General features: G+C 52.6%; 1 long non-coding RNA gene across 1 annotated transcript; it reads left to right on the forward strand.

Moving 5' to 3' along the window:
• The first annotated feature begins 16,902 nt into the window (after nt 1–16,902).
• On the forward strand, nt 16,903–21,166 carry LOC132375377 (uncharacterized). Its single transcript, XR_009505991.1, has 2 exons — nt 16,903–17,185; nt 20,068–21,166. It is a non-coding gene; the product is annotated as an uncharacterized LOC132375377 (long non-coding RNA).
• Nucleotides 21,167–23,226: the final 2,060 nt, after the last annotated feature.

Raw genomic sequence — 23,226 nt, forward strand, 5'->3', positions numbered from 1 at the left:
TGTGTGCAAGTGAGGTGTACCTCTGAAGCACGTGGTGTTCTTATAACACATTTGACACGAGGCAGCGAGGTGATTATAATGTCATTTCATTCAAATAAAGTGAATAATTCAAAACAAATGAATAATCAGTTTTGTCACGCCGATTAGAAATAATTGATAAAAACTGCTGAAGATAAGTCATGGGAAATAAAACGAACTTTCAATTAGCAATGTGTCAAAGGCTAAAAAATGCAATTAATACACATGTTGAACACATGTTGAAAACCATTGTTCTTTTATTTTTCAATATCCTCCCTGAGCTGGTCTTGAGTAACATTTTTCTTTCTGAGAAAATAAAGTCCCTTTTTATTATACTTAATATTAGCTGTACTTACTATAAGTGATGAAATGAAAAGCCCTATTTTTATTGTCGGGAAATCTAGTACAATAACACCACTGAGAGCTCATATAGCAATTTGCGATTTTCAAAACATTTTGGCAACAAGAATTATCTGTCGTCTTAAATAAAATAATCGTGTATCTTGCAGAGCTCTGAAATTTCTAGGATGAACAAAGGGGGTGACAGAAGCCAGTAGTTAATTTTCCAGAGCCGTGACGGGAGGTTCTATTGGAACATGGGCTTTTGAAACTCAGATGTATCCTCACATCATGTCATTAGTGGAGTTTAAAGAGAGGGTGTAGCTTAGCGATTAAAGAACGGAATCAAGGAACACAATGTCACCTCTCTCACGCGGAGAACCTTTGTAGCAACCACGGAAACGTTCTCTCAATCTGTGGTCTGAGAATCAAATAAACCAGAACGTCCCAGGCAGCTTGAGAATTCCGATCCTTGGTCTCTGTTGCCTCTGAACCAGTGTCTGTGGGGGGCCAGGGAAGATGCCTTTAAACATCTCACCAGGTGCCTCTTGTCCTTCTGGAGTGTGGGAGCCCCACTGCGGAGGGCATTCTTGCTCAAGGTGTCACAGACACAGGCAGGGAGATGTAGCTGCAGCCAGAGGAGAAGGGTGGTGGCTTTGGGCAGACACCGCGGGACACCTATCAATATTCTAGCGTGACCTGGGGCTGGCTCGCGGCTGATGCGCTCCCTCCCGTGGCCTGCAATACAGCGTCAGTGCTTTCGAACGGTTCCCCACGGTGCAATTTCTCCACCTGGAAACCAGAGTCACATACACAAGTAACACAGTTCCAGCCCGAGCCCCTCAGACAAAGCACACTGTGCAGTCACCAAGAGCTGTGTCATCGTCACACCCCTGGGCCCTGGGAAAGCCTCTCAGACTCACTCACCGGACACCTGGCCAATGGTCTTGGACAGTCGGGCCCTGCAAAGGCTCAGGGAACTGTATCAGTAAGACATTTCTGTTCTTCTCTTTTTCTCTCTCTTATACTAAGTGAGAAATTATTTAATTCAATTCAACTTGGTACCCACTAAGAGCTTAGCACTTACTTTAAATTTTTCATTTATTTTATTCAGAAAACAATAGCCAATAACAGCACTGAGAGCTGACATCAGTGGCACACCGGTCGCTGGGCCGTTTGACTCCTGCTGTGTTGAATGGTCTTCACAACCCCGTGGGGGAGGCACCATAATTAACCTCTTTTGTACCTTATTAGGCGTCGTCCTCACCTCCATCGTAAGGGGACAGAGGCTTGAGGAGCTAAGTGACAAGGCCGCGGATCCTGTGAGTCTTGGCCCCGGGCCTGCGCCGCCTCTAGCACAGATGACAGGCCGGTAGCCGCCGGCTTCTCCCTTGGGGCTCCATCTGTAGAAGTAGTTTGCCATTCAATATGCATTACGTGAGAATCGACCATGTGCGAACCTGTGGGACGAAGCCCAGTGAACGTTCCTCGAACAGAAGGGACTGGACTACAGGTCGGGCGTGGGAAGTCAGCGGGGCAAGGAGCCTGGCGCTCCAGGCAGAGACGGGAGGGGAGACACAGCTGCTCGTAAGTGGCTCGTAAGTCAAGGGCAAAACGTGCCACAAAAATGACACTGAAATCTGCTGTGAGCATCTGGTAAAGTGAGAAATTAATCCTGATCTGCAGACAGAGACTACAGCAAACCTGAGGACGTTCCACTGAAACGGTGCAGAAGGTGACCTGAAGGTCTGGCACTGGGAGCAATTAGATAAATTGTTAATCACCCGCTCAGTGTAATATAAGACAGCGATTTTAAACAATGCCACAGCAGAAAGAGGTCTACTGGTGTGGAAAGACGTGCACAGTCCAAAAGCAGAAAACAAAACAAAGTGCAAATATCACCTTACACGAGATTAGGTTATACATCATCTATTTTTGAAAAATAATAGATATACACACATACAAAGGTACACATGATAGGCATGTGTGTTCATATGAGCACAAAAGACACGTGAGGTTCATATGTGTTTGTATACATAGTAAAGTCACACATTATACACCTGTGTTTATGTATCTATGAAAGGCACAAGTGACTTGCATGTGTGTTTGTATACATGGGAAAGACACATATAATGTATGTGTGCACCTGCAAGCATGTGAAAGAACCACCAGAGGTACCTATGTGTTTGCCTGCATTTGGAAGACACACAATGCATGTATTTATATGTTTATATATAAGACACATATAATGTACATGTCTGCATGCACAGGGAGACACATGTGACGTACTCTTTGGAAAGTGTGGAATTTGCCATTTCTACCTGATCTTTCCTAAATGAAAATTTAGGAAGTAGAAATCCTTTGTAAGGCCTTTCCTCCTCCAGCACAAGACACACACACACTCTCACAGTGCACTTTTACACTCACACACATATTCAAACACACACCACACACACACACTCACACACACACCACACACACACACTCTCACAGACATACACGTTCACACTCACATACACACACACTCTCACATACACACACTTTTATACTCACACACACACCCTCACATACACACACATATTCTCACACACACTCTTACACTCACATACACACACACACTCTCACATACACACACTTTTACACACACGTAAAGACACACTCTCTCTCACACACATACACACACACGCCATACTCACAGCCTGACCAGAATAAACCAGGTTGGGGTGGGGGGACAGGCGGATTCCTGTGACCTTTGCAGGCACAAAGTGTCTTTTTTCCCCCTCCAGCTGATTTTAAGATTTTCTCTTTAACTTTGGTGTTCAGAAATTTCACCCTGAATTTGCCAGATGTGTTTTTTTTTTTAATCTTGATTTATGATACACTAAGTTTGGGCCATTGGTTGATCCTACATCATTTGGAAAATTCTCACCTATTATCTTTTCCAATATTTATCCTGCATTATTCTATCTCTTCTCTCTTGGGACTTCTATGTCCTGGTCTTAGCTCATTTGATATTGTCCCACAGATCTTGTGCACTTTGCTTCTTTTTTCTCTTATTCTTCTCGGTTTGGATAATTTTTGCCAATCTGTCTGCTGCATCCAATCTATTGAAAAGCCTATAGATTGAATTCTTCATTTGTGCTATTTTTTATATCTAGCATTTCCATTTGGCCCTTTTTTGTAGTTTTTGTCTCTATGCTGAAATTCTCCATCTGTTCACACATACTGCCCACCTTTTCCACTACATCCTTTAACATATTTATCACAGTCATTTTAAAGTCCTTCTTATTTTGAAGTCCAACATTTGGATTTAGTGTAGATGTAATTATAGTTACTGTTTTCTCTCTTGACTGAAGGTCATATTTTCTTCCTTTTTTGCGTGTATTGCAATTTTTATTGTGTGCCAGGGATTGTGTGCAAAGCAGAGTAGAGACTGAAGTAAACATTTGCCGCAGAAAAGGACAGACCCTTCTTCTTCCAGGTTGCATGATGGGTGCTGAATCAGTCTCATCTGCAGTCGAGCTGGGTCTGAGTTTTGTTGAAACTTTAGTGACACTCAGTTCACCACTAGTTTCAAATGCCTTTGAGGAAGGGGGTCGCAACTTCTCCCCAGCACAACTCAGTGCCTGAGTCCTGGCAAAACTCTGGGATCTCTTCCTGCTGCACGGCTCAGCCACTGGCCACGTGAGGTGTGGGAGATTTCTCTGTGCCAGCTCTTTGGCTCACTGGGAATCCTTGCTGGCCTCCAGTACCACTCACGTCTTTCTGTTCTTCACGCCACCTGCTGCCTTGCCCCGGCCTTTGGACGTTCGTTGCCGGACACAGGGACCCACAGGGAGTTCTCTCAGCTCTCCCACCTCGTCCTGATCATTCAGCAGGCTGCTGCCTTGTACTTGAGCCTGGATGGAAGTCTGACCTGTGGTGTCTCAGAAGGGCTAGGTGCTTGGTTTGACCCTTGCTGGCTGTGCTGAAATTCCTTATAGTCTATCTTTGAGTTTGAGCTTTGTAAGTGACGTCTGATGGGCTCACGGTGTGCATACGGTGGAGAGACACTGGGCAGCTGTGCAAACACGACAGGCCCAGGCCTGCCGACGTGGGAAGCAGTGTGGGCACCGAGGCATCGGCCGGGCGCCCAGGTGCACGCTGCAGGGCCGTCCAGGGCACTGGAAGGGGGCCAGGTCAGAACACAGGCCCAGAAAGGCAGTGGCAATGGTGGCAGCAGCCATGGGAGTGGCAGTGGCCATGGCTGTAGGAGAGGGCAGGGGCCTGCACAGGGGCCGCTGGGCCCCGAGGTGGCAGGCCGTCTGTAGGTCCCATCTCGGTGGCATCTGCACAGACACTCACCCTGTGGCCTGACCCCCAGGACAGGAAGTGCTGGCGCTCAGGAAGGAAACTCTGTCAGCAAATCATTACAGAAGGAAAGCGTGGACACTGCAATCAAGTGGATCGGGGCGTTAATTTAACAACCTCCATCCAGAAATATGTTCTGTTGGACAACCCGCTCATAAATCATGCTCTAACGCAGACCATCAGCATGCGCTTGGTCAGGCTTGAGCGCCCAAACCAGCCGTCTTCCCACTGGCATCTGCCTGCATCTCCTTTCTGCTTTCACCACCCGTCCCCTCCCTCCCCTCCCCATGTCCTCCGGCTTCAAGTTACGACACACTTTTAAAAAGTACTGTGATCTCTCCGGCTGGGAGCTTTATGGTCCTCACTTAGGGTCACCCCCGGAGCACAGGAAACTGGGGAAAAGTGTCCCTAGTGTTCATGTGGGGATCCTCACACCAGGATGTGCTGTGGGGTGTGGGGCGCGGCAGGCATAGGCCAAGAGAAGGGGGCCGCTTGATGAAAGAACCTTAAAGAGACCACAGTCACCCCTGAGCCTGGCGCCGCCGTCACCCCTCTGCCGGCAGCGCCTCCCCTCCTTCTCCCCTCACTCTCTGGCCTCCTTCTTTGATATTTGCCTTCAGTGTTTATTTTAGCCCATTGAAAGTGCTGGTGACGAGGAGGGGTGCGGAAGGCAGAGAGGCTGGCTAAGCTGTGCTCGTCCCCCGAGACCCAGCTTGGCAGCCATGCCCCGGGTCCCCCAGGCCCAGCCCGACCCTCCCCGTCCTGCGATGCTGCCGCCCTAGGCTTCCCTGGCTCCTGCCCCTCCGATCCCCGGGGCAGGAGAGGAAACAAACGTCTACAGATTCAACGAGGAGCTTAGCGGCTTGGGGTGCCCTCCCTTTCCCATCTGAGAAGGGTTTGGAATGGAGGTTTCAAGGCTTTAGGAAAAGAGGATTTAGGCCCTGGGAACGATGCTGTCTTGTTCTTGTGGAAGAACAGGAGGGGAGAAGAAAGAACTTGCTGGAAGTTACACAAGGCAAAGGAAAGAAGAGTTACACACACACACATGAGTTTTTTTGGAAAAAAAAAAGCATAAATCATTTTCTGAAAATGGATTATTTTGGGGGCCAATTAGTTTGATATAAGATTAAGATGAGGGTGAAGAGATGTTATAAGGGAACAAGAGAGCGGAGAACGTTGTCAAAGACGGAAACTTCCTGAATGTTCTTGATGCCCCCTCACCCCTACCGAGAGCTTGGCCTGTCCACCTAGACTGGCCCAGACCCCAGGCCACTCCTGGAGGTCACCTCCTGTGATGCGACCACCAGCCGCTCCCAAAGGTCTCCGGCCCCAGCCCGGCAGCAGTGTGGCCGAGGGCCCGTGGGGGCAGCCGCGGAAAGGGCGTCGTTCCCGGGCCTCCTCCCAGCCTTTCCTCGGGGGCACCTTGAAACACCGGTGCCTGGGCTCCAAGCTTGTCTCTGGGAATGAGCGAGTTAATCCAGCAGCAGCCAGCTGGGCTTCCAGCTACCAACCCGCGAGTCTCTCCTTGTTCGAGCCTGGCCATGCTGCTGGGTCCCTGCTGACTAAGCACAGGTGGACGCCCCCCTGCAAGGCCTCACCCACAGCATCTCCAGGCCCGTCCAAAGGGGGGGCCACGGAGTCACACTGGGCAGAGGGTGCAACCTGAGCCACATCAAGACCCCCTGACCTGGGACGGAGGTCCGTGGCGTTCCTGGAGCCCAGGGGTCCTTTGAGGGTGGGGCTGTGTCTTCTCTGTGTTTCTCCAGCACCCAACACGGTACCTGAAATGGCAGGAGCTCAATAATGAGGACGAGAGAGAGAGAGAAAGAGAGAGAGAGAGGGAGAGGGCAAAGGATGGGAAGGGCAGTTAGGACGTGGGGAGAGAAAGCACTGTCCCGGCCCAGTGGCCTCGGGGAGAGCGGGTTCTGTCTCGAACTCGCGGCCCTGCCTTCAGAGCACGGACGGCGTGGAACCAGGACTCCTGTCCCCTGCTTGCAGGCCCGTCTCCCCATTTCCTCCGGAGCAATGACCCGGTGACAGCCTCCTACCGGGAGGCCCCAGGGAGATGGAGCTGGCCAGCTCCACGCGGCGCCGAGTACGGACTCTGACATCCCAGCAGCCTGCTTGCCTTAGCCTGAAGCACGCTCCCCGCTCGTCCCCACCCTCGTGAGGGATGCAGCAAGGCGAGTCCCAGATAATCCCAGCAATAATGCCGTGACGACACTTCAGCAGGGCAAGACGGAGACGCGGGTTTTGAATCTCCAGGATCCAGAAGATGATACACAAGTGGTGATTCGCTCTGCCCAACGGGAGAAACTACCTCGCCTGCTTCTCCACTGAGGAGGCCTTGCAGGCGACAGGGCTGCCCTCCCACGTGCTGTCTACGAGGCAGAGCGTCCGTTTGCTCCCGGAAATCGAGCGATTTGTTTGGAGAAGGTTTGATGCAGTCTTGGTCCTTTCTCTTGATCATGAGATACCTTACGCACCTTCTTACTATTAGACAGTTCCTTGTGGGAGGGCAGGGATTGTGTCAGTCTTGCTGGATACCAAGCCCCTCACCCCAGCCGTGCAGTTGGTCCCAGGATAGAAGAAATTGTGAATGTTGCAGGACAGTTCCGAGTCTGATTGAACAAACCGGAAAGGGCATGGATTTTCTAAGTGAGGCAGGGAAGGGGGCGGGGGGGTGGTGTTGAATCCAGGACTCCGGACGAACCGCAGGGCCTTGTCTCGTCTCTCAGTTCTGGCTGCCGGTACCCGGACCTCAGAACCTCCCCGAAGCCCACACCATGCGCCAGCCCCTCCCACATCTCACATCTGCGACACTTGTGTTGTTTTTCCTAGAATCAGCTGGCACGGGACCGGAGGCGATTCAAATCAAGCCTGGGAAAGAGTTCTCCTCCTCCTGAAAGGCTGGCTGATGAGGCCGCGAGGCGAGAGCAGGAAACACACTGAAATCCCGCTGCTTTCAGCTTCCCCGTGCCTTTCGTCTGAGGGTTTCAAAGCGCTCCCTGAAGTTCAGTCACATTTCCACGACGACACGTCTTCTGGCAGGCGGGGAACTAAACCTTCGCCCTGCTGTTCCACACGCACCTCACACACACGCTGCTGACAAAAGTTACTGGCTTTTCCCAAAAACTCTTCTTTCCTCCGCATTCCCCTTGGCAAACGCCCACCAAAGCTGTCCACCCCCCGCATTGATTCCATTCCCAGGGCTGGTTCTCTCCAGCCCTCACCTCACTGGGCTGTTACCCCCATCCTAACTGGAGTTCCCACCTCCTCCGCCAGCCTCCACTCTGGCCCTTGGGTGTCTTCCTTCAAGGCCAATGTGATGATGGCCGCCCTGGGCCTGAAGCCCTTCAGAAGCCCTGCCTTCGCTTGTGGGCGAGTTCAGACTCCTCGTCACATTGCACAAGTCCCTCCAGGATGTGCCTCTGCGGCCTCCCCGTCACGCCTCAGCTGCTCCCCCACGACACACACTTGCAAGTGAGAACATGCACACATGCCCATGCTCACACGCATACTCGCACACACACTTACACATGCTCACAAACATACGCACTCTCACATGCACACACGTGCTCTCATACACATTCCCACACTCACACACACGCACACACCCCTACACAAGTTTCAAGCCCATAATCCCCTGAGCTCGCCACGCAGATTCTCCCCTCCCCCTGGGCCTGCCCACTCACTGTTCCCCCTCTGTCTTTCCCCATCTTGCAGGATGCAGCCCAAGTGGGACTTCCTCCAAGGCGCCTCCTGTCTCTCCAGGAAAATTGGTTCATCCTCTTTCGTGTCATCAATGGAACGTGCACTTGTTTCATTTCCATCACTTACCGTCCCGTGCGACAGCGGTGGGGCTGGGTCCACAGCCTTTGCTAGCCTGAGGTTTCCTCTGAGGGCGGCCGAGGCTGACTCATCTTCACGTCCCCGGCACATGGCAGGGCCTCCGTGCGTGTCCGAGGGCCTCGATGGGTCAGAAGCGGGACCCAGGGAGGCTGCACACCTCACGCCAAAGGACGGAGACAGAAGGGTGGGCTGCAGCCAGGAGGCCAGTCCCTTCAGACGCTTCGTGAAGATGGAACTCTTATTTTTATGTAACCACTTCAGACAAACACCCCATAGGAATGATGACTGGAGGGACTGACACCGAACTCGAGGACACTTTCTAGAAATGCGGGGGGTGGGGGAGGGGAAGGTGTCAGGATGATCCCATGAGTCACTGGGGCGCTAAAGTATCTTTTGACAAAGGATATTTATCCACCCATAGGGTATGCTCTAGTCTCACCACCTATGAAAAAATAGGTGACTCATCGATGGGAAAGCTTTTTTTTAATTTTTATTTTATTTTATTTTTTTTTAGAAATTCACGTTCTTATTGATTGATTGATTGATTGATTGCTGTGTTGGGTCTTCGTTTCTGTGCGAGGGCTTTCTCTAGTTGTGGCAAGCGGGGACCATTCTTCATCGCGTTGTGCGGGCCTCTCACTATCGCGGCCTCTCTTGTTGCAGAGCACAGGCTCCAGACGCGCAGGCTCAGTAATTGTGGCTCACGGGCTTAGCTGCTCCGCGGCATGTGGGATCTTCCCAGACCAGGGCCCGAACCCGTGTCCCCTGCATTGGCAGGCAGACTCTCAACCACTGCGCCACCAGGGAAGCCCGATGGGAAAGCTTAATGGCAGGGAATGAATTCATGACCAGTGGGCCAGAGTGAGGAGCTGCGTGGCAGCTCACGTGAAGGGGCGGCTTGGCGAGTGAGCAGTCTACTGGTTGGACAGGGCCTGGGCGTCGGGGACGCTGTCCTTCGCGCTGGCTGACCGGCCAGCTGGACAGAATAAGGAACCTCTTTGCCTCCAGAATTTTAGAGTGGAAGAAATAGTAAAAAACGATGTACTTCCGCGTTCCTCATCCAGAGTGTCAGAACGCCCTGGAACTCCTGATCAGGTATGAGAAAGGGCAACGTCCGCTACAAACTAGGGATTGTGCTCTCCCCGGGCGATTGGATCACCAATGCTGCTAAATTGCGGTGTCTCCGCCGCCGACATGGATTACAGCAGAAGAAACAGGAAAACCACAGGTTTAGCCCAATTGCTTCCTTCTAAGAAGGAAGGAACTAAGGGCCAAACCCCACTGTTCCCCTCCTCCTGGGTCCCAGGACTCCAGGTCTGCAGCCCATGCTCCTCTTGCTTCTGTGGGCTGCTCTCAGCGTCACTTTTGTCACATCCCGCAGATGTAACACGAACGACCCTGAACTTTAACTAAGTGCTAAAGGTTTGGGGTTTGGAATCCTGAAATTCCTTTAGGACCCATCTGCTTTCTGTGCTAACTTAATAATGTGAGTAACAGTAATTGTTGCTTTTGTGTGTGTGTGTAATTATTATTGTTAGGATAAAGATTTTAACCTGTAGTACATCTACAACAGTGATCCTGAACTGAGGGCATTCTGCACTCTCCCACTCCCACCCACACCCCCGAACACTCGCCAACGTCTGGAGACAGTTTTGATTGATGCAGCTTAGGGAAGAAGTGCCACTGGCATCTACTGGGCAGAGGCCAGGAATGCTACTAACACCCCACAGGGCACTGAGAGGCCCCACAGCAAAGAACGATCCAGCCCCAAATGTCAGTTGTGCCCAGACTGAAAAACCCTCGTCTGAAACAAGCACCTCGTATTGAAACAGGGTTCTGTCTCCTTGGGGGTAAGTGGGTTCCGCAAGAGCTCCTCCTCCTCCTGAATAGACCCAACCCTTTGAGTAATCTTGGCCAGAGAAATGGAAAAGGTTTCCAAATAAATCCTCCCAAACTGTAGGCTCATTCCAAGGTGTGTAGGTGGGAGTGAAGCCACAGCCTGTTTTCAGGAACTAATCCCCAAACCACCCAGATGAACCAAACCAGCAGGAGAAACCGTCCTCCAGCGAAAGGTGGGGCTGCGAGGAGCTGAAGGAGAGGGACCAGCTCTTCCAGCCTCAGAGAGCCTGGAGGGAGGTCCTGGCCCCGGTCCTGGGGAGGGGAGGGCCCGAGTCGGGGGTAGTAGCTGGATGGGGGCTTTGATCCAGTAACTGTCACTTTGACAACATCTCCCCACTGTTGCCCCTCCCCCTGCCGTGACGTGGACGCTGAGATGGCATAGATGTTCAGATTCTGCTGTTTACAGGGAAGCTATTGATAGAAAGTGGGTGACTCTGTACACAGCACGGCTGCACGCCCAGAGGTTCCCATGTACTCGCCCCTTTGCCCGTCAGCATTCTTCTCCTTGGGTTTTGCAATCCCAGAAGTCAGGGACGGTGACAGTTCATCTGGCAGAGTCCTGCTCACATGCACGCCGAGTGTGTGATAACGGTGACGGTTGTTGATGAACAGAAATGCACCCCATTGCAGGTTCCTCTCCCACGGGGACAGTTCTCCCAGGTGGTAAGTTCATCCTACATCAAGTTCCCCTTAGTCCCTACTTCTTAAGGGAGAAGAAAGAGAAAAAAATGCTTGTTGCTTCTTGTCATTTTAACAAGAAGACAGAGTTCTAGGCTTCTTGCCTTTAAACAACCAAAAATTAGATGAGAGTCCTCCTTCAAATGTCAGAATGGCATTTAGCCTGACAGCTCTGTCCTTGTCATGCACAGAGAGCTGCTCTAATCAAACCTGTCAGCGTGGAGTCAGTATCTCAGCCTCGGGTCACTGTTTCGAAGCTTTGAGCAAGTTGGAGAGAGAGAAGCCGGCCTGGGTGTCCTCTGACACCGGGGGACGCCGAGGTGTCCCTCCCCACCATCGCGTCTGGAAGAGGAAGGAGCAAGGCTGACATGGGAAGGGCCCGGGAGGGACACCTTCAAGTGACTGCTTTGGGGAGACCCTAACGCCTCTGCTGTGATGGGTTCAGAGACAGAACAAGGGGCCATCCATCCGGGGAGCTTCTGGGGCTCCAGGAACACTGAGGCCTCACTGGGATAGACTGGGCTTGTGTGTCAGTTACCACTTTCCACGTGGACTCCTGACACAACCTGGGGCACGGACACTGGGTCCACTGCTGCCGAGGAAGCCACGACTGATGGAGATTCGCCAACAGTCCAGGCAAAGCGTGACATTCCTTCGGTGCAGGGGGAGTACACACCTTCCCACCCTCTGACAGCCTCGCAGGATGGGAGAAGCAGCTCTCTGGGCCAGAGTTCAGGTGCCCCTGGGCCTTTGGCATCCACGGAGGCACCTGTGTTGCATCAGAACCGATGGTGCAGGTGAGAGTTGAGCTGAAAATGCAGAAGCTCTCTTTGCCACTCCCCCTGGGGTTCCAGACCCTCCCGACTGTTCTAGAGGCCCAGGCTCTGCACCTGCCTCCTGGGCAGGTACCCTGGGCAGGTATACTGGACGTTTCCCAGGCTGACGCTCAGGCGCCCCCTGCTCCCCACACACCCTGCAGGTGTGGTGCCACCTAAGTCTCTCTCCCCTGAGTAACTAGGGCGGAACTGCAGCACAAACCCCGCCCAGCCCCGAGATCAGGCAGCCGGGAGTCACCTCGAGCCAACAGTCAGCGTCAGCGAGAATTATGAAAATGATGAAGGCAGCACAGTGTAGTGCTTTTTATTGGAAGCGCGTGATTTATTTCAGGCCGTTTAGCTTGTTTATGGCTGCCAATCAATCGTGTGGTTTGGAGAATGACATCTAACGGATGCATGTAATAAATCCCTTACTTTGGACAAAAAATAACGGATATATGATATTTATTTGTAAAAATTGCCGCCACTTCTAAATAAATGTTGGATTGTTATTTAAAGAACACTGTCAGGGGACTTCCCTGGTGGTGCAGTGGTTAAGAATCCACCTGCCAGTGCAGGGGACACAGGTTTGATCCCTTGTCTGGGAAGATCCCACATGCCACAGAGCAACAAAGCCCGTGCGCCACAACTACCAAGCCTGAGCTCTAGAGCCCGCGAGCCACAACTTCTGAAGCCTGTGTGTCACAACTGCTGAGCCCATGCACCTCAACTGCTGAAGCCCGCATGCTATAGGGTCTGTGTGCCGCAACTACTGAGCCCGCATACTGCAACTACTGAGCCCGCATACTGCAACTACTGAAGCCCGCATGCCTAGAGCCCGTGCTCTGCAAGAGAAGCCACCACAATGGGAAGCCCGCGCACTGCAATGAAGAGAAGCCACTGTTCGCCGCAACTGGAGAAAGCCCGCGCACAGCAATAAAGACCCAACACAGCCAAAAATAAATAAAATTTTAAAAAAATAAAGTGGAGAAAGAACATTGTCCAGGAAGGGTCCAAATTATCCTTGGGGTGCCTGTCTGTCTTGGTTCCGCCCTGCGGGCAGAGATTGGTGGAGACATCTCAAAATTTGGGAAAAAGTAGTTTATGACTCAGCGAAAGGAAGGCCTTTTCTCTTTCTGCTACTTGCAGGGTGGGGTTGGGAGGGGGGCTGAGAGGGGAGGAAGGGAGGGACTTCAAGCAAAGATCAGGGTCCTATAGAGAACAGACTTGTGGTTGCCAAGGGGGAGGGGAGTGGGGGAGGGATGGAGTGGGAGTTTAGGACTGACAGATGTAAACTAGTATATACAGAATGGATGAACAGCAAGGTCCTACCATATAGCACAGGGAACTATATTCAATATCCTGGGATAAACCATAATGGAAAAGAATATGAGAAAGAATGTGTATATATGAATCACTTTGCTGTACAGCAGAAATTAACACAACATTGTAAATCAACTATACTCCAATTCACAAACGATGGGGGTCCTTCCCTACCCACTGGGGAGTCCATTTCCACAAGAATATGAGGCGGGGAGTTTGGGGACACCGTCTTTGCGGATTGGGAAACTAAAGTTTGCCATGTGAGAAGCCCCTGGGCCAAAGCTGGCAATAATTTAGGGGAAGAGAGCACATCACTTCCAGGGTCGGCCTCTAAGAGCTGACAGAGCCGTGACAGGATTTTCATTCTGGACACACCCGCTCCTCTCTGAGTTTGGGCTCAGGTTCCACGGCCAGATCTGTGCCAAGTCTCCTGTGTTCAGACTCGGTAGGCGGTGAGTGGAAGGGGTGGAGACCCCTCCCCAGAGCAACAGCGTGGGCCGGCGCCACCGGCCAGGGCGAACCGGCCAGGGAGCAGCCCCGGCCGTCATGCCGAGGGAACCCAGGCCTGCTCGGTGAGGGTTTTGTTTCAGCAGGAAAGCAGGAGAGGAGGCCACGGAGCCACTGTGCAAACCGCGGTCTCTGTGTTCCCGGGACCCCCTCCCCTCCACAGCCCTGAGCACCGCGCCCGGCCCTCCGGGCAGCAGAGCTCAGGTGAGGGCCACGTCCCCGGGGAACGCGGCTCTGAGGCCGGGCTCACGGCTCAGGGAGCGGATATTAGCTCCCTGCCGCCTTGGCTGGGAGCCGGTCCCCCGAAGGCCGGCCATGTGCTTCTCAGGGGAACCACCGCCGCTCTCTGAGATGACCCATCCCATCACTGCCCCCGTGGCCCCGTCGGTCCAGGCACTGGTCCTGATGCGGGGATGGGAAGAGGAGCCGGTCTGCTTGGAAGGAACCTGAGTCTCCCTGGGTGGCCAGGGGCCTCTGGAAGATGGCCACCCTCCTGGTCAATGCCAAGGCCCTGGTTTCAGCCTGGAGTCTGAGTTCCAGGTGGCCTGGTTGCCGCGGCGAAGGCCGGTGACAGAGTCCCCTCAGCTCAGAGCTCAGGACATCTCCTGACACCTCCAGCGTCCCTGTCTTTCTGACACACCGCCTGACCTGCCCCAGGAGGGACTTAGCTGTGAAAACCCGTGTCTCTCCAGGGCCGGGAGTCGAAACTCACATACATTTGTCCCCAGCTTGGGCGGACGTCACCTTGAATGTTTTGAGATATCTTGGTTGCCAACCTCCTGAAGCTTAGGCTCTATGTAGAGTTCTCTTTACGTCACGCAGAGCCCAGCCGTGTGGTTTGTGGCGGTGGGGATGGTACGTGATGGGTGGAGATGGGCATGGCGCCCAGGAGACCGAGCCCTGCTCCCCACAGCGTCCCGACCGCCAGGCACGCACGCGGAGGGCGGCTGGGCAAGCGCCGGGGGGACTCTCCATCTGGTCTTTGTAAGGACCTTCTCCAGCCTTGGGGGGTCTCCCCCCACCCCGCGTGCAGCATTCCCCTGTGTCTCTAAGCCACGGCCCTGAGTGAGCGCCCCTCGGGGAAATGCCCAAAGCTCTGCCTACTTTGATGCGTGAACAGTCATTTCTGCCAACGCGTGGCCGTGAGGCTTCTTCTGGGAAGAGGTGTGGGGTCTAAACATCCAGCGACCTGTCCACACGATGGCCAGCGGGGCGCCGCGGGCCAAAAGGAGCCTGAAAGTCCTTGAGAGCCTTTCCTGCCACGGCCGGGAGGAATCCAAGCCCCTTCCCAGCCCCGCCCCGACTGAAGCCACTGGTCTCTCCTGGGTTCATTATCATCTGTTGCTGGGGGGGCTCGGAGGGACAAAGTGCCCTCCCATTGGGGCACATCCGACGCTCACTGGCAACATGACTGTGCTGCAGGGAACTTCCGCACAAATGGGCGAAGGGCCACACCCAGGCCCCAACGGGCGCCCTGACCAGGAGGTATGTGGTCACCCGACTCTCGTGCCATCTATGCTGCCCCGGAGCCCACAGAGCTCCCTCTCCAGCCTTGGAGGGCAGGGCGCCTCAGCTGCCAGGCCAGCAGCTTCCAGATTTCCTGAGCCACGGCCATCCTGAGGAAGACATTGTGCATTGGAGGGCTGTCTACACACACACGCACACTCACACACACATACACACACTCACATTCACCCCACACAGACATGCGCACACTCACATTCACCCACACATACTGACACACACATGCATACACACACTCACACACATGTACACACACACATTCACCCACACACATTCACACACATACACAGACATGCACACATTCACTCACACACTCTCACACATGCATACACACTCACATTCACCCACACATACTGACACACACATGCATACACACACTCACACACACGCACACACATTCACATTCACCCACACACATTCACACACATACACAGACATGCACACACTCACATTCACTCACACACACATTCATACACACTCACACACATGTACACACACTCACATTCACCCCACACACAGACATGCACACACTCACATTCACACACATACACACACTCACACACATGTACACACACATTTTCACATACACATGCACACAACAATCAAATGTGCAATGTGTCCTGATAGTTCCTCTTTTATTTTGCCCACTTCCCAGCTTTTATGTAAAGCTGCTCACGACCTATGAGCCCGATTTCATGAGTCACTGACGGGCCACAGTCCACAGTTTGAAAAGCATGACTTAGGTCTCCCAGGACCACCAGATAAAGCTGAGCCCGGGCCACTCCCTAAAATCAGGTCTGACCGTGTCTCTGCTTCTAAGCAGCCTCTGGATGTCTCCCGGGAGCCTGTCAGAGAGGCAGATCCTCAGGCCCCACCCGAGACCTGCGGCCTCGGAATCTGCATTTTACCAAGGTCCCCAGGTGACTCACGCCATTAAAATTCAAGAAGCACTGATTTAAACAACTCTCCCAGTGGAGCCGGCAAGAATTTCACAACTCCGTGCTGGCGAAACAGCGCTGAGATCACCCCCAGGGAAACCAGCCAGGGCTGGGCTGCTCTCTAGTTTGTTTATGGAACAGTAGGAACACCAGCCGAGCCAGGCCCCCAGACTCTGGGGGAGGGTGGGCGTCACTACTGGAAGCTGTGAGAAGGGGAGTGGTCGCCCTGATGAAAGGCGCAGGAAGCTCAGGGTGACCAAGTAGGGTAGCCAGGCCTAGCAAAGACGAATACAGGCAGTACTGGGGACACACTCATATTAAAAAGGTTTTTGCTGTTTATCTAAAGTTCAGGTTGAACTGGGCATCCTGAATTTCACCTGCAGCCCTGCAGCAGAAGCCGATCTCCCCGTGCAATGCACACTTCTTTCTCTCTCCTGTCCCAGCCCTCCCACCCAGCCCTGCCACCTCCACCCTGCAATCTTCCAAAGAAATGGACAGAAATGGGGCACTGGGGGCGTGGTGGCCGCGGGCATCCTGGGAGGTTGGTTCTTGCCCTCTGTCCCTCTGGTCTGGTACAAAGTCCGCCGGCACCTGGCAGCTGGGTTGGGACTGGCACCCCGCCGCCCCCCGCTGCCCTGGTTCTTTCCATCCCGGGACCGCCTCTGACCTGCCGCGGCCCAAGATCCCTCCAGCCTTTACAGACAGCCCGACTCCCACCTGGACAGAAGGAGGGCAGGAACGCCACAGGCCCTGAGCAAAGCTCTCTGGAACCCCCTTCACTGTAGTTCAGTGAGGCTTTCCCGCGATGACTAAAAGGCTTTCAGCAATGGCAGCCACCGGCCCCGCTGGGGAGAAGGGCGGTTTCTCATGGGAGGATCTCCCTCTCTCGGTGAGCGCATCATCGTGTTGCCTTCAGTGGAGGCTGGAGAGGAGTGCCGCAAGGTGAGGGGTCCCCAGGGCCAGTAGGGGTCTTATTCTCAGGGGAGACGTCAGGGAGAGGGGCCAGAAGGCACCCTGGGCGCACCCAATCCAGGCCGCCTGGTGTTGGTTGTCAGGTAACCATGGTGTTTCCTACCATCCGGCGTGACAGGCCACCTCCCACCCCCAGGGCTGCCCGGCCGGCTCCTGGGCGCCCTGCTATTGGAGAAACCCAGCAAAGTGCCCGGGGACGGGGGCAGTAAATGAGGAGCTGCTGGATATTTTGCAAAAGAGGCGAGTGGGTTATTAGACAAGTCATTTTAAATATTCAACACGATTCTGGCTGCTGCAGAGTTCATAGAAATATGTTACAAAACCAAACAAAACATGGCCCCTTCCCTTAAGGAAGGGAGACCAAATACTTACGTAGCTAAACCGAAACAGAACATGGGCTGTAGCACAGCGATCCTTTGCAGGAGATGCAGGCAGCTCTCTGGTACCTTGGACTTGTGCCTGTGATGGTCACGTCCTCAGCTGGCTGTGCCACCGCCCTGACCTGGCCAAGGACCCTTCTCCCCTGACATAACATCCACTTATTCCTTTAGTCGCAAAAGCTGATGTCCTTTTCCTTGGAACACGGGCATTTCCACTCGAGCCTATAGCGTGGATTAGATTTTATTCTGCCGGGAAATTCTGTAAAACACAACGATGCCCTTGTTTATACATTGGGCAAATTTAGAAAAATTAAATAGGAATTAGCCCATCTTTCCGCCATGTGCCCTTTGAGTGTGTGCATTACCTTCATTCACCCAGTAGAACGTGGAGACTGAGATGAAGGCCAAGGGCAAGTCCCCGAGGGGCGTCAAGCAGCCTCCAGGCCGGGGGAGGGACCAGTGAGGAAAACACAGGGGAGGATGGGGTCACAGTTGTCAAACCAAGGGAGGGTTTGGTTGTTGTCATTTGTTGTTTTTCCCAGAAGGAGGAGATGCTGTCACGAGGTGAGCATAGACGTGGGGGTCTGATTCCCCCACCCATGCAACCTTGCGCGGGTCACTTAGTCCAAATCAGCCCAGTTTCCTCGCGAGGGAACAGGGACCCAACAGTGCCCATCATCCCAGAGGCTGGTTGAGAGACTCCGTGAACCGCCCAGAACAAGGGGGTCTCCCTGAGGTTTCCTCCTCCTGGGGAGGACATTTTCACAGCCTCAGATAAGCAGGGGTGACATGACCCAGCTCACCAAACTGACACCTCACTCTTTGTTCACAGCCCATCTCCATAAGTAGAACATGAGTTTCAGGAGGACACAGACAAGAATGTCGGGAGGGAAAAGACAGTGCCCTATTCATAGGTAATTGGCACTTGATAAATGTGTATTGGACAAGTGGCTGAAAATGGGAAAGAATGAATAGTTAAGGGTTACTGCTGCTGAGTGGCAGAGTTTTGTTCGCACATTGGACACACGCACTTGGAAATCAAAGGATATCCTTATTTGCTTGGCAATTATGTAAATGTTTGTCCTTTCCCCAGAAGGGTTCTGGGAAGCAGGTTGAAAAGGGCAATAGAAACAATACCACAGCTGTATTCCGAGGACAGGTATGGGCAGGTGTTAGAAAAAGAGCTACAGGAAGAGATCAGGCATTCAAAAGAAGGAAAAGGGCAAGGCTCGGTGTGGCAAAACCACCGTTTTTTCAACCCAGAAGTATTTGGAGAAGGATTTCCAACTTTGTGCTTTTAAAGCCAATTGTCATTAGTGAACACAGACGTAAGACCACACAAGTGGGTGTGACCGCGGTTTACGCTGAGTGACTGTACCCATGTCCCCACCTGCCCGCCCACGGTGCCCTCCAGGTTAGAATCACAAGGAAACGTGGCAGGTTCTCTGCTTTGCAAAGGGACCTGGAGGCCGGGCGGTTTTCTGCCTGTTATTTGGAGCTTAATTTCCCTTGCGAAAGAGGCACATAGGCCAAGAGTGCCTACAATGTGTCTATTTTAAAAAAAATCTTGAGCATGCCAAGTTGCATGGGATGCAGGCATCAAAAGTTACGTGAACAAGGTTAGAAGCCAGATACACCTGAGCGGGTGAGAAGCGTGGATCGTGGAGGGGCTTGGCAGCGCTGGGGAGGGCCAGCCCATGGTCTTAGACTTGGAGCTGGGAACCTCTGAGCCAAGCCGGCCTGTCTTCCTGTCCCAGAGGGAACAGGAGTTCTCCTGTTCCACCTACAGTCCCGCCCTCATGTCCAAGCCTCATCAGCAGACACTACAGACCACCTCCCATCACTAGCCCTTTCTCCGAGGGCTCCGTAGGGAGTGGCATTTGCTGGAGAATGATTTACCTAATTGCTGGCAATGTCACTTTCTTGAAACCTACTTTGATGGCCAAGGACCTCAGCAAACCATGCCCCGTCACACAAACATCTTGTCAAGTGTGTATCAGTGCCTGATGTGCCTCCACCACTAAGTTCAAACTCAGACTCTTAAAATAGGGATGATTAAATCCAACTGAATCTGCCTGCTTTTTTTTTCAATTGCCTTGAAAGTTCACTCTCAATTTTTGTCTGGGCGCCTCAGAAGAAACGTAATCTACTAGTTATTAGATGGTTGAAATGCCACCTTATACGAGAGGAGCTGCTTAGGGGTTTAAGCACCCCTTGAAAGGAAGCACGGAACTTTCTGAGAATAAATTAAAACATATATCTTTTCTCTTCCATAAAGATAAAATGCAAATGAAGAAATTCCGATTCAAACTAATTTAGGAGAAAAAGTAAGTTACTGGCTCTTGTAATGGAAAACAGAGATGGAGCTGGCTTCAGGGATGGCTGGATTCAGGATTCAGGTGCCCCAGGCTCCCCTCTCCCCACTCCTCTCTGCTTCCCTCTGTATCTGGACTCTGCTCTCTCCACATGCAGAGTGGGTCCCTAGCTCTACTAGAAAATCCTGGAAATGAACCAGTTGCTTGGCCACCTGACCAGCTGCTGAAACCGTGGAGACGATTGCGTGAGAAGATGCATCATGACAGAGAAGGGAAGAACTTCCTCGAGAGAAGAAAGTGCTGGGCAGACAGAGCAACAGTTGTCTCTTATTAATCTTGTCTCTTTACTCTGTATTTGATGCTTTGATTTCCGGGATGGACTGCCCCTCCCAGGGTCAGCCAATGCCTAGAGTTAGTAAAAGCTCACCTGCTCGGGAGTCTTTCATATGCAAACCAGCCAAAACAGCTCCTTGGCCAACCACCTCCTATAAGCTGCTCTCGCACTCAGGCCACGACCCCTCTGCCCCAGTCGCTCAGGTCCTGGGACCCGACAACCAGGGTCTGCTTGGTCTGCGTGGTCTCTGCTGGGCTCTCACAAGGCCACGGCCACAGACAGGCTGCCCTGGGTGAGGAACCCTCCCCGTTCTTGTCACGTGCGTCCAGGGCAGCGGGCCTGGTCGCGGCACGAGGGTCACTCAGATGGTCACTCTGTCCAGTGCGGCCAGGTAGCACGCTAGGTGCTGGAGACAGTCCCAGAAGAAAGCCTCTCCTTTTCCACTGTGTTAGAACCTGTGACAGCTGAGAGGGACCCTTGGCAGCCACACGTTCCATGGTACAAAGCGGGGCCCCAGGGCCGGGCAGGTGGTCAATTATTCACTTTCCCTTGGGGGAAAGGAGATACAGTGGCTCTTTTTCAACCCCATGGAATTTTCCAGCTTCCAGTGTGGCTTTTGTAAGGTGTTAATTATTGGTTAGGGTCTTAGGAGAGGTCAGCAGATCCGAGGTTGGAAGCAAGGAGTCGCATGACGGAGGGGAGGGCGGGGGACCGCGACCACACTCCAGCCGGAAGACTGCGGGCTCACCCTCAGCTCAGCCCCCAACACAGTCTGTAAACTCAGGTCCAAGAGCCTCCCGAAGCTTCGTCTTCCCACCAGTAAAATTGGGGTGATACCTCCCCACCTCACAGCCCAGCCGAGGGGATCAAATGAGACACTGGCTGTGAAGATTTTTTGGCAAATATAAGGTAACCAATATTATGGCTGTTCATTGTGTGTCATCATTAATATCGCCGGTTCTCAGTTTTGCCCCAAGCCTGCCACTGAGAATCATTTCCCCTGTGTCCCAGTGGGCAGCTTTAGCAGCTCTCTTTCGGGACGGGGATGGAGAGCATTACAAACTTGAGGCTAAAGGCCGTGACCAGACTTGCCTCGCCACCCCACGAGCCACGGAGGGAAGGAAGAGAAACCTCCTGGACTAAGTCCTGGTGCGGGTAGAGACAACGGGGACCTTTGTGTCAGCAGATTTCACTCGAGCATGTCCCCAGGCCCGTCCCGAGTCCCCATGCGCCCCTCCACTACGTATTTGCTCCATCAGGGCCTGTGGGCTCCGTCCTTCTTAGGGAAGGATATTTTAGCCACTTGTAAGTTAGGGCCGCACGGAGACATAACCGAGGCCTAATGTGAACCACGTGCCTCATGATCCTAACCTGGCCCGATCTTTTCTTTTGACGGCTCTGCTCCAGATCCTTCTGAAACATAATGTTAAGAGTGTGACAAAGCAGAGGCTCACTCCCTTAGCTTGGCTGACACCTGGCCAGTCACTCATGGAGGAAGGCCTACGACGCTCGCTGCTCCATGCGAAACCCAGGGTGGCAGGACATCCCCCCCAAGAGGTGTGGCTGGGCCCACGCAGCCCCGCAGAGCTCGGGGATCGGCCGGTAGGCGATAAAGAGGATTCCCAGGATTGCCAAGGGCATCCTTCCCACAGGCAGGGATTTTATCTCCTCTTTCCTAATACCCCAGGCCACCACAGTGTCTGGAGTTTTCTGTTTCCACTAAGCAGTTGGCCAAGCACACATTCTACATCTCAAACTCCCATTGCCTGCTGTGTTCTCCATTAGGTGTTTATTGATGTCCCATTAGTAAAACATGCGCTCTTGGGAGCGTGAACCTGGGTGAAGATGGGAATTTAAAACCACGTATAAATGGTCATGTCGGTGACGTGTGGAAGGAACCTTGGCCCAGGAAGATGTTCCAAAATGGAGCTGGATGCTTTCAAGTCAGACAATCACCTGAATACAAGAGTCCTTAATACTGCATCTCAAAGGAAGCTTACAGATCCAAAGGAATAAGTGTGACTAAAACCTAAATATTGTAAGATCTATTCCTTCTGTTTTTGGAGTTATATTTAACATGTTGAGCAGTTTCTTAAGGGAAATCAGATATGAGATCCAGTATTTTTATTGCTGTGACTTGTAAATCTGTACTCTTAGAGCCTCTTCCTATTTACACCCGACAGAAAATAGCTCTTTGCCAAGAAACTACCGAGGCTGCAAAGCTGGAGTCTGGGCAGCTAGCCGGCTCAGGACCTCCAGGACGTGGCTCCCAGCTGGGAGACCATCCATTTCCTCGCCTGTCATATGGGGTAACCACAGGCAATCAACAGAGCTCATGTGAGAATTAACGAATGTGTCTGTAACGCACGTTAGAAATTCAGAGCCCTTTACTAACGTTGGTTGTTAGGAATAAACGGCTGGGCTGGGGGCAGGGGATGGGGAGGGACTGCTTGGCGGGCAGGGGGTCCATCACTCCTTCTTCTTAATTCACAACAAATGATTGGTCTGGCAGAAGGTGAGAAGTGACATTTCTTTAATTTTTCAGCACGGGCACATTGAGGATAGCTTTATCCCCTCGCACACCAGCTGTGGGGTCTGCACACAGGGCAGGTCGCTCTATGGACCCCCCAGGCATCCTCACGTGCCTGGCACCTGGCTGGGACCCAGGGGACGCTGCACGGAAGCGCGTCCCCAAGTTTCTTCTCTATCAGCATAAACCCAATTGTCTGCTGTGGCCAGTCCCTTAAGACTTGCCAAGAAACAGTTGCAAAGCATGAGGCATATTGAGCTTATCCCTTGGTAGAGAAAATCAATTCAGTGCTTGTTGGAGAAACCTCATCTTGTATAAGACCAGGTGGGTGAGCGTTTCAGTCCCTGTCTTTTCTGGTCTTTATTTTTCTCCATCAACACACATGCACGGAGGCATCCCTGTGTGCCTCTAGCTGTCATTCCCTTTCTGGGTCTTCAGTCCAAGTTTGGAGG

This window comes from Balaenoptera ricei, chromosome 11 (assembly GCF_028023285.1).
Source record: "Balaenoptera ricei isolate mBalRic1 chromosome 11, mBalRic1.hap2, whole genome shotgun sequence".
In the NCBI taxonomy this organism is placed as follows: domain Eukaryota; kingdom Metazoa; phylum Chordata; class Mammalia; order Artiodactyla; family Balaenopteridae; genus Balaenoptera; species Balaenoptera ricei.